Source organism: Myodes glareolus, chromosome 8 (genome assembly GCF_982192425.1).
Source record: "Myodes glareolus chromosome 8, mMyoGla1.1, whole genome shotgun sequence".
Classification (NCBI taxonomy): Eukaryota; Metazoa; Chordata; class Mammalia; order Rodentia; family Cricetidae; genus Myodes; species Myodes glareolus.
Genome location: NC_142033.1, coordinates 47,326,352 through 47,336,122, shown reverse-complemented (window position 1 = coordinate 47,336,122; position 9,771 = coordinate 47,326,352).

Sequence of the window (9,771 nt, the reverse complement as noted above, 5' to 3'; positions counted from 1 at the left end):
GGGCCGACACAAAGTTCCACCCAAGCCAAGGAGACAGTCACAACTGATAGAGCTGCTGGACGATGGAAAAGCAGACACCTTCAGTGGAGAGTTACTGGGTGTGAAGACCGCATGCTCATACTTAGTAAGGTGGGTAGGGAAGCACGAGCAGTGGAAGAAACTGAGCGGGTGGAGTGAACACAGTTTGAATGTATGGCAGGAAATTCTCCAATAAATAATGATTTTTTAAAATAGTTTTTGTAAGCACTCAGAGACTTGGTAAAGAATTTATAAGACACCAGAGACACATTTGCTTCTCCTGTTAGCAATCACACAAAAAAAGGTAATAATAGCATATATGCAGTAGACCTGTTGTAGAACAATTCAAGACCGTGCTTGCAACTTTAGTCTCTGTGAGCTTCCGTGAGCCTAGTGGGCTCAGTTGGCTCTGTTATCCCAGTATCCCCCAGCACTTCTGGACTGTAGAATTTCTATCCCATCACCTGTGCAGTTCCTGATTACCAAGTGGAGGGACCCGATGATACTCTTAGGACTCTTATACTCTAGTTGGTTTCCCTTATCCAGCCTGGGTATGAGGGCTTTTACCTTGTGTTATTCTGTCTCGTTTTGTCCTGTTTCACTCTCTTTCTCTTAGAGGACTGCTCTTTTCTGAAATAGGGTCTATGGAGTGGAACTGGAGGGAGAGGGGTGTTGGATGAAGTGAATATGGAAGGAGTGGAGGAATGTAAAACAGGTTGGGACACACTATGATTGGGACGCAATTGTATGTCAGAAGAATCTATTTCAATAAAAGTAATTTTAAAATGTTTTAAGAAAAACTTGGACCAACACATTAAATTTGAAAACTTATATCTAAGTATGTAATAGAAGAAAGGTTAACTGCCCGTAGATGTGAGAGAGAAAAAAATATGGGTCCATGGTGTTGCAAATGAGACGAGCCAATACCATTGTTTAGAAACTATCTTCAATGGAATGGTACCATGTGACTTATATTAGCATTATCATTAGCAAGTCATAATTATCAAATTTAGCTTTGCTTCAAACTATATCACGGTGGGTCAAGACATTAACAAACTCGGTGCAAAAATATATATGACTGTAGTTTTCCTTTCTCAACACAATCATAAAAGCAGAAGTTTAGATATGCTTTTCAGTACTTGAAATGAGATGACCTTTCTGTAAATTGGCAGGCTATGGAAAGCTGCCGCAGTGAATAGATCAAGCGCTGTAGTGTAGTGTCACTCTCCCTCATCCCAGCCCTGTTGTGCAAGGGACAAACCTCACCACCACAGTAGGCAGTCCTGTCACTTTTCCATCAGAGCTAAAGGTACAGAAAGCTGCCTACTGCTCAAAATATAATCTCAAACTTTATTGTGATTTCTCTTTCTTTGCCATTCCTTGTTTTATTAGTCCACGAGGCAAGTGTATTTTCACCTCGAAAAATATCTCATCTTTTTAAAATCCTCAAGTAAAATACAGTTTCAACATTTTCCCCTCTCTCTCTTTCCTACAAATCCTCCCTTGTAATATTAACTCATTTTACTTAATTAAAATGGTTACACACACACACATACACACACACACACACACATACACACACACACACACACACACACACACACACAGAGAGAGAAATCCTGCTAACTCTGTTTTGAGCTGACCACATTTACATGATTTCAGGGCACACTGGTGGTACTGGATAGCAATGTAGAGGATCATTCCTTAGGATGCCTTATTCTCTCTTTCCCAGCAGTCATCAGTTACTTCTAAAGATTAATTCTCCCTCAGCAGTCAGCAGTAGCCTATGATGAAGGCCTCATGAAACTTCCCAGGTCCACATTGACTGATCAGTTGGTGTTATCACTGTTCAGGTTATGTTTAGTCAGTTACATTATTGTGAATCCATTGGTGTGGATTCCCTATGACATCTGGAAGACATCCATGTACCAGACTTTCTAGTTCTCTGCCTTTTAAAAATCTCCCCACCTTATCTTCTGCAATAAGCTTAGTTCTCTTTCTCAATAAAGTAACATCATTGTACAGAAGAAGAAAATCATCACATAAACCAACCACCTAGTCAAAATTGATCTTGTTGTTATGAAACACCATGCCCAAATCATGTTAAGGAAGAAAGTATTTATTTGGTTTACATTTCCGTCTTTCTGTTTATTATCAAAGGAAGTAAGAACAGAACTCAAACAGGACATAGCCTGAAGGCAGGACATGAAGCAGAGTTCATGGAAAGTGGTACTTACTGGCTTGCTCAGCCAGCTTTCTTATAGAACCTATAACTACCAACCCAGAAATGGCCCCGCCACAATAAGCTTGGTCCTCACCCATCAATAACTAAGAAAGAAAATGTTCATAAGCCTGCCTAAAGCCTGATTTTGCAAAGGCATTTTGATATTTCAAGTTTCCCTCCTTTCAGATGACTTTAGCTGTGTCAGGTTGACATAAAACTATGCAACACACTAACACTGCTCAAATGCAGGAAACAACTGAATGTTGGGTACCTTACCCCAATTTACAAATCTACATCATAATTTATAAACCTAAGGCCCAGGACCTAACTCTCTTAGTTCACCCAATTTTGTGGCTTAATGATTAAGAACTTCTATTTTGATCTTTTTAATTTTCTATGGAGCCACCACTTAGCATATATTAACTGTGCCAACTTAAACTAAAAACAGGTGCAGAAATATTTAGCCATAAGCAAGCAAAGTTTAATATTATCATAAACAAGGAAGAGGGAAACATTGATAATAATATCTTGAAATATACAAAAACTAAATTCTGTAAAGACATAATTTATATAAAAAGTATCTAACAGAATCATAATAATTAGTATATTCAACTTAAAAATCATAAAATATATTCTATTTTTCTAGGCATTGCTAAAGTTTAATAAATTTACATTTCAGTAAAATGAATTGTTCAAATTTATATTTTATGTAGGAGAAGATTAAATGTAATGGCTAAATTATTTCAACATATTTTACACATATTATGAGTTATTTGAAAGATAGATATCTACTACCTAGAAGCAAATAAAAGAACACATATCAGTTGCGATTTATATTATCTAGTTCACTTCCTCTAGGTGACTTATCTTGCCCAAATATCTTTTCACAAGAAAAAGCATTTATTATATAATATATAACACTACCTATATTCTTTTGTAATTGTTATACTGTTATTCACATTATTCACAAGTGTTTAGGTTCTATGTTTTTGTTTCATTAATATAGATATATAAAACATACACAGAAATTTGAATTCTTTTGTGTATGATAAAATTAATAACAAAAATTATGAGTAAAAATTTAATTATAGTTCAAATAATAAAGATATGTTTCAAATATATCAGAAAAGAATGTAAACTTTAATTATTTATAGTATATATTTATGTTAACACATTTTTCTCTACTTTTGGTTAGTACTGGAACTTTAAAATCCAGAGAACTTTGTATTTATACGAATCTAACACACAGACTGAAGTGCACATTGGTTCCCTGTCTGTTTCACACTTGCTCTCTGTTATAAATGTTGACACTTGAGAATTCACAAACAATTTTGAGATGTCTAGTCCTGTCACTGCTGTAGCTCTCTCAGAGTTTCTGGGTATTGGCATGCGGTTGTATCATGACCGAATTCTAGAACTTTGGCCCTTTAAAGAAAGTCTAGCATGGTCTTTCCCACTACACAGGATGACCCAGGTAGCCAAAGAAATCCCCACTGTACATCTGACTAGAGTGTGGAGGGAAAGAGCACAAAACCCAGGTAAAGGTAGTTTGAGTGTACAAAATATTTATTAAACAGTTTTTTCCTTTGTTTGCTGAACTGTCAGTTTCAAGGTGGGCATCATCAATATTTTCTTTCCAAACTTTTTTATTTCAACGGCAACATGACATTACAGCTAACAGTTGGGATTTACAATCCATGGCCTCACTTGTTTATTCTCAGGTATTAAATAAAAGCATAGTGAACAAAATGAGATTACTATGACAGGGTCCTGTGAATAAATGTATGGGTGAATAAACAGCACAAAACTCAATAGAATGCTTAAGATGTCTGTGTTATAATGAATACTAAAGTGTCCAAATGTCTTGAATTATTTGTCATTTACATCATTTTCTCAAATAACAAATATTTAATTATCGTGAATAAACGGGAAAAATCATTTCAAAAACAGAGGTGTTATATAATTAAATATTCAACTGGTAAAACTGATCAACAAATTTTTCCTTGAAATCTTATGAAAAATTACGTGCAAATAAGGCCTCAACTGTTTGAAGAGGCACAGAAGACAAAATCAAAGACTGGTGAAAGTGAGAGAACATTTTCTCTAGGGACAAACCTTGGTAAACTATCTAATCCTAAATGGTCAGCCCTGAACACATGTACATAAGAGAACACTTATTGGACTCAGATATAGAAGAGGTCATAAAGTCCATAAAAAGTGATGTGGCAGGAGAGGAGCCATAGTGAGTAGGCAGATGACTAAAATTTATAAAACTCATCATACACTTGTGTGATACAAATAATACAAAATGCTTATAGACCACTGCAAAATACATTTACAATTATTATAAACTATTCTTAGCATATATACTTACAAAGATTTTGTAATCTAATCCAACAATAAGCAAATGATGAATAAATTGGTAAATTATTGCATGATGATTGCTTATTCTTATAGAAAAAACATCTACTATTGTCCATCACGTGAAAAATGAATTCCCAATGAATGCATTCATAAAAGTAAAAATAACATCTGTAGGGGGTTGTTTAGGGATAATGTTTGCCTAGCATGATGTCCGAAGAAATTTCTGCTGTACACACAATAAAAAATAAATGCAAAAAATGTACCAGCCTGGCACCTTGTAGAAAAAACATTGGAAGGCAAGATGTTAAAATCCCTCAGATGAATGCTATTGTTTAGGAACAACAAAAAAACCATCTATGTCTGAAGAGCAACAAAAAGTTGACCCACAGAAAGTATGGGTCCTAAATAATTCTAAGCCTCATTGATGTAGCTAAAAAGGGAAGGATCAGTTTTCCAAATCCAAACAATAACTGTAAAAGCATGCATAGGTATATTTGTATGGGGGACTCACTAATAGATGTTAATTAATTTCCTTTAGCTGGCATAATCTAAAAACTTACTAAAAAAAGCGTAACACCATCATTAAGAAAATTAATGTCATATGACAAATGATATAAAAAGCATTTGTATAATAACAAGAAAAAATACTTAAAAGATATTGATAAAGCGTTTGTGTCAAGGAGAACACCTTAGCTTATTTTAATGAGAAATATATGCATATATACATATTTAGTTAATTAGATATGATTTTTGTATTAAATATTCTCATTTAGATATCCAAATAATGCTTAATCTATTTCATATTGTAGAAAATATTGTAGAAAATAATAAAAATGACTGGCATAATTCCATTATCTTAGAATGTTGTTTAAATTCACATCAGTTTTTTGAGGATTTATATAAGGGACTGAGAGATGAGAGTGGAGACATTGTTTAGGATAATTTTATTCTTGAAATTAAAATAAAAATTCTGGAAAAAGAACAACTGCAATGTTTAAAATAATGATACTACCATATTGAGAGTATACTTTAAAATGCGGAATTTCACTCTTGAAAATATTTAAATGATATACATTTGTATACGCATTTTATGAGAATAAAAACATTAAAAATACCTTAGCTGAGGGACTAACTTTTGGAGTTTCCAAGTAATATATTCACTTCTTAAGTCCCTTTTCTTAAAGTACAGTAATAATTGTTAACTTCAATGAAGTCATTTATAAATGCTAACTTCCATTTGAAGCATATTTGTGAGTGACTTTATAAAATACTAAAGCAGCATGAGGGAATAGGTGCAATTTTCTCAGATATGGTTTAAATTTTAAGGCATCTCTCAAGAAAAGACAGATTGTTTTTAAAAGCTGTCTCTTCACATCGCTGTACAAAATAAGCCTGTAGGTAAATCACAAGGTCCTTAATCATTAAATGAAGATCACAGAAAGTGGTATTTTTTCATTGCAACTACTATATATAATGTTATTTAGACTAATACCTTATAAAACCTCATCTGAAAGTTTGATCCTTATGAAAATGCAAACAAAATAAAAGTAACAAAATTTTCATTACTATAAACATAGATCAAATATGAAAAAAATATGTCATTGCTTTATGATTTTTATTAGATATACAGTTTCAAATAGAGGGTATTTAAATTATGCGTTCTCAGAAAGGAATCTTCTAAGGTAGACCGTGGTGATTTGGAACAAAAGATGCAGAACCTGGAATTTTTATCCTCTAGTTGTTTCTATGGATGTTGGTAGCTGGTGATCAGGTAGTAGGCTGGTAGCATCTTCATCATCAGATTGCTAGGAATCCTCGTATTAATGGGGTCGAAGTGAAGGTGTTCACCCATTTGTCTGCCTAATAAGCTATATATGGTCATATGCTTTTTTGAAATGGTTGCAATACATCCATGTTTTCCTCCATTCTCAATATAATTTTTAAGGTTATAGTTGATAACCTTATATACAATTTCTGGAATGAGATATCTGCCAGTCCATACCACATGGTGGGAACTGGACAGACAGAATCTACACTGCCATTAAACTATAGAGTGGCCAAAAACTGTTTTGTAAATGTAGTGAGCCATGGCATGAACCACCTAAAAGTCACTGTTCTAAAAATGAGTTTTTGTAATTCATATCAAGGTACAGACTGAGCTTCACAAATGTAAACGTGTATATATATATATATATATATATATATATATATATATATATATGTTATTTTCTTAGGTAACTATATATGTTCATTTTAATATTTTTCATGGAACTATATTTTACAAATATTTAATAGAATTTGGTTTCAATAAAATATTTTTAGCATGCATTTTGAAATCCAAGTTTTGATTTGAGTCATTTATTGTTTAGTTCCTGCCTTCTTTTAAGGAATGAAACTTGTCTACAAAATTACATTATCACAAAAATGGGTGATTTATACTTATCTGAGCTCTGTTTCTCAAACAAAATGTTACTGACTGGGTGAGTGATAATGAAGACAGAATCATTCGTGCTCATACTTCTGGATATTCCAGAAGAGGGAAGGGGGGTCTCATGATGACCCTCTCAGAAGATGACTCATGGAAGGAAATACAAGGCATTCCATATATAGAGGTAAGGAGAGTATGCATATGTATTTCTTTTCTGCTCTTGGTCTCCTTATATAAAAGGATTCAAACATCAAATTTCACTTTAATGACCCAAACTTATCCTAGTCATCTGGGCAGGGCTCAACCTTAGTCTCCAGTATCAGAATGAGTTTCCATATCTTTAGTACCTAAGAGGAGAATTAAATTTCCACCCTTCACATTGGGGCCAATTGGTCTTATGGTATGCAAATTTTCACATGTGATTTTAAATATATGATGCAGGAGAATTGTCTGTATTCTGTCAATCATATTTTAATAAAACACTGATTGGCCAGGCAGGCAGTATAGGCGGGAAAACCAGACAGGAAGTAGAGGTGATGCAATGAGAACAGGAGAATTCTGGGAAGCAGGGAGGTTCCTCTGCCACTCCTGCGCAGACCACCAAAGAGGCAGCATGTAACTTGCCCAGCTGAGAAAGGTACGGAGCTGTATGGCTAATATAGATCAGAATAATGGGTTAAGATAAGTCATAAGAACTAACAAGAAGCCTGACCTAATGGGCCAATCAGCTTTATAACTTATAGAGGTCGCTGTGTGATTTTCCTTGGGAGTTGCCAGCTGTGGCGTACCGAGTGGGACAGAAACCCCAACAAGCCGGCCCTCATGCTACAAATATAGTTCACGACTTTTTTTCTTTTATAATCCATTTGATAACAAGTTACAAATGAATTAACTTTAAGTGGAGTACCTAAAGAGTTCTTTTTAAAATTAAGCATTTTAAATTAGCTTGAAAGTAATTCATGTGATAGATAACATGTAATGACTGGCCTCTGCCTGAGCTTTAGTTGCCACCTATAGTGAGTTAAGTAATTAATTTAAAGAGTCCAGTGTTTTCAAGAACTTAGGTAAATTCTGGAGACAGGTAAACACACTTACTCCTGACTCCCTTTTGATTTCACATCTCTGGACTGAAACCATCTGAGACTCACACCAGAAAGTTGATTCTTTTAAGGTGAAATACTTTATCCTCAATTCCCATTTGTTTAAGCAGAAGAACTAAATGCAGGCACTAGTCTCCTATATATGACTGAATACCTACCTAAAAATTTGCTTCTTTATATACTCACTTTAAGATTAATAATGTTTTACATATCTTAATCAATGTGTATTTTCTTATTCTTCACTAGTTGATCATCATATTTATTCACTCTACGTAGAATTTAATACTTATAAAAATTAGTAAAATTGCATCCATATTCAGACACTGAACTTAAAGTTACTACAATACTGCCTGTTGACAAAGAAGCTAGGATATATTAAGAATGTCTTCTATATATTAATAGAAGTGTAGATGCTTTATCTCTCTGCAATTGGATATACAATGACTGATTGATGTTCATGAGAGACCTGCTGGCATTCTCCAGCAAAATATAAGAAATATTTCATTCTCCAGAAAAAATATAAGAGGAGTGGATATGAGTGGACGGTAAAGGGAAAACTTGGTCAGGATGTAAAAACAAACAAAGAAGTTAGAAAACAATAAAATAAATACCTAAAAATTCAGTGTGTTTCACAATGCACTGTTAGATTTGTAAAAACTGGTCTTTCAGTGGACAATGCTTCTGGTCTTAGTATCTTATTTTAAGAAAGAGTTAAAGACAGTTTTTGGATGCAAAATTCAAGATGTCACTGTTTTTTACTGCTGAGTAAAACTCTAATGTTCCACACCTTCTTTAACCATTCTTCTATTGAGGGACACCTAGGTTGTTTCCAGGTACTGGCTATTACAAATAGTGCTGCTATGAACATAGTTGAACAAATGCTTTTGTGGTATGATAGGGCATCTCTTGGGTATATTCCCAAGAGTGGAATTGCTGGATCCTGAGGTAGGTTGACTCCCAGTTTCCTGAGAAACTGCCACACTGATTTCCACAGTGACTGCACAAGTTTGCATTCCCATCAACAATGGATGAGTGTTCCCCTCACTCCACATCCTCTCCAGCATGGGCTATCATTGGTGTTTTTGAGTTTAGCTATTCTGACAGGTGTAAGATGGTATCTCAAAGTTGTTTTGATTTGCATTTCCCTGATTGGTAAGGAGGTTGAGTTGACCTTAAGTGTCTTTTGTCCATTAGAAGTTCTTCTGTTGAGAATTCTCTGTTCAGTTCACTACCCCATTTTTTAAATTGGGTTAATTGGAGTTTTAGTGCCTAGTTTCTTGAGTTCTTTGTATATTTTGGAGATCAGATCTTTGTCTGATGAGGGGTTGGTGAAGATCTTCTCTCAATCAGTAGGTTCCCTTTTGGTCTTACGGACAGTGTCCTTTGCTTTACCGAAGCTTCTCAGTTTCAAGAGGTCCCACTTATTCATTGTTGCTCTTATTGTCTATGCTACTGGGGTTCTACCTAGGAAGTGGTCTCCTGTGCCCATGTCTTGTAGACTACTTCCTACTTTCTCTTCTATCAAGCTCAATGTGGTCAGATTAATATTGAGGTCTTTAATCCATTTGGACTTGATTTTTGTGCATGGTGATAGATATGGATCTATTTTCATTCTTCTACAGGTTGACATCCAGTTA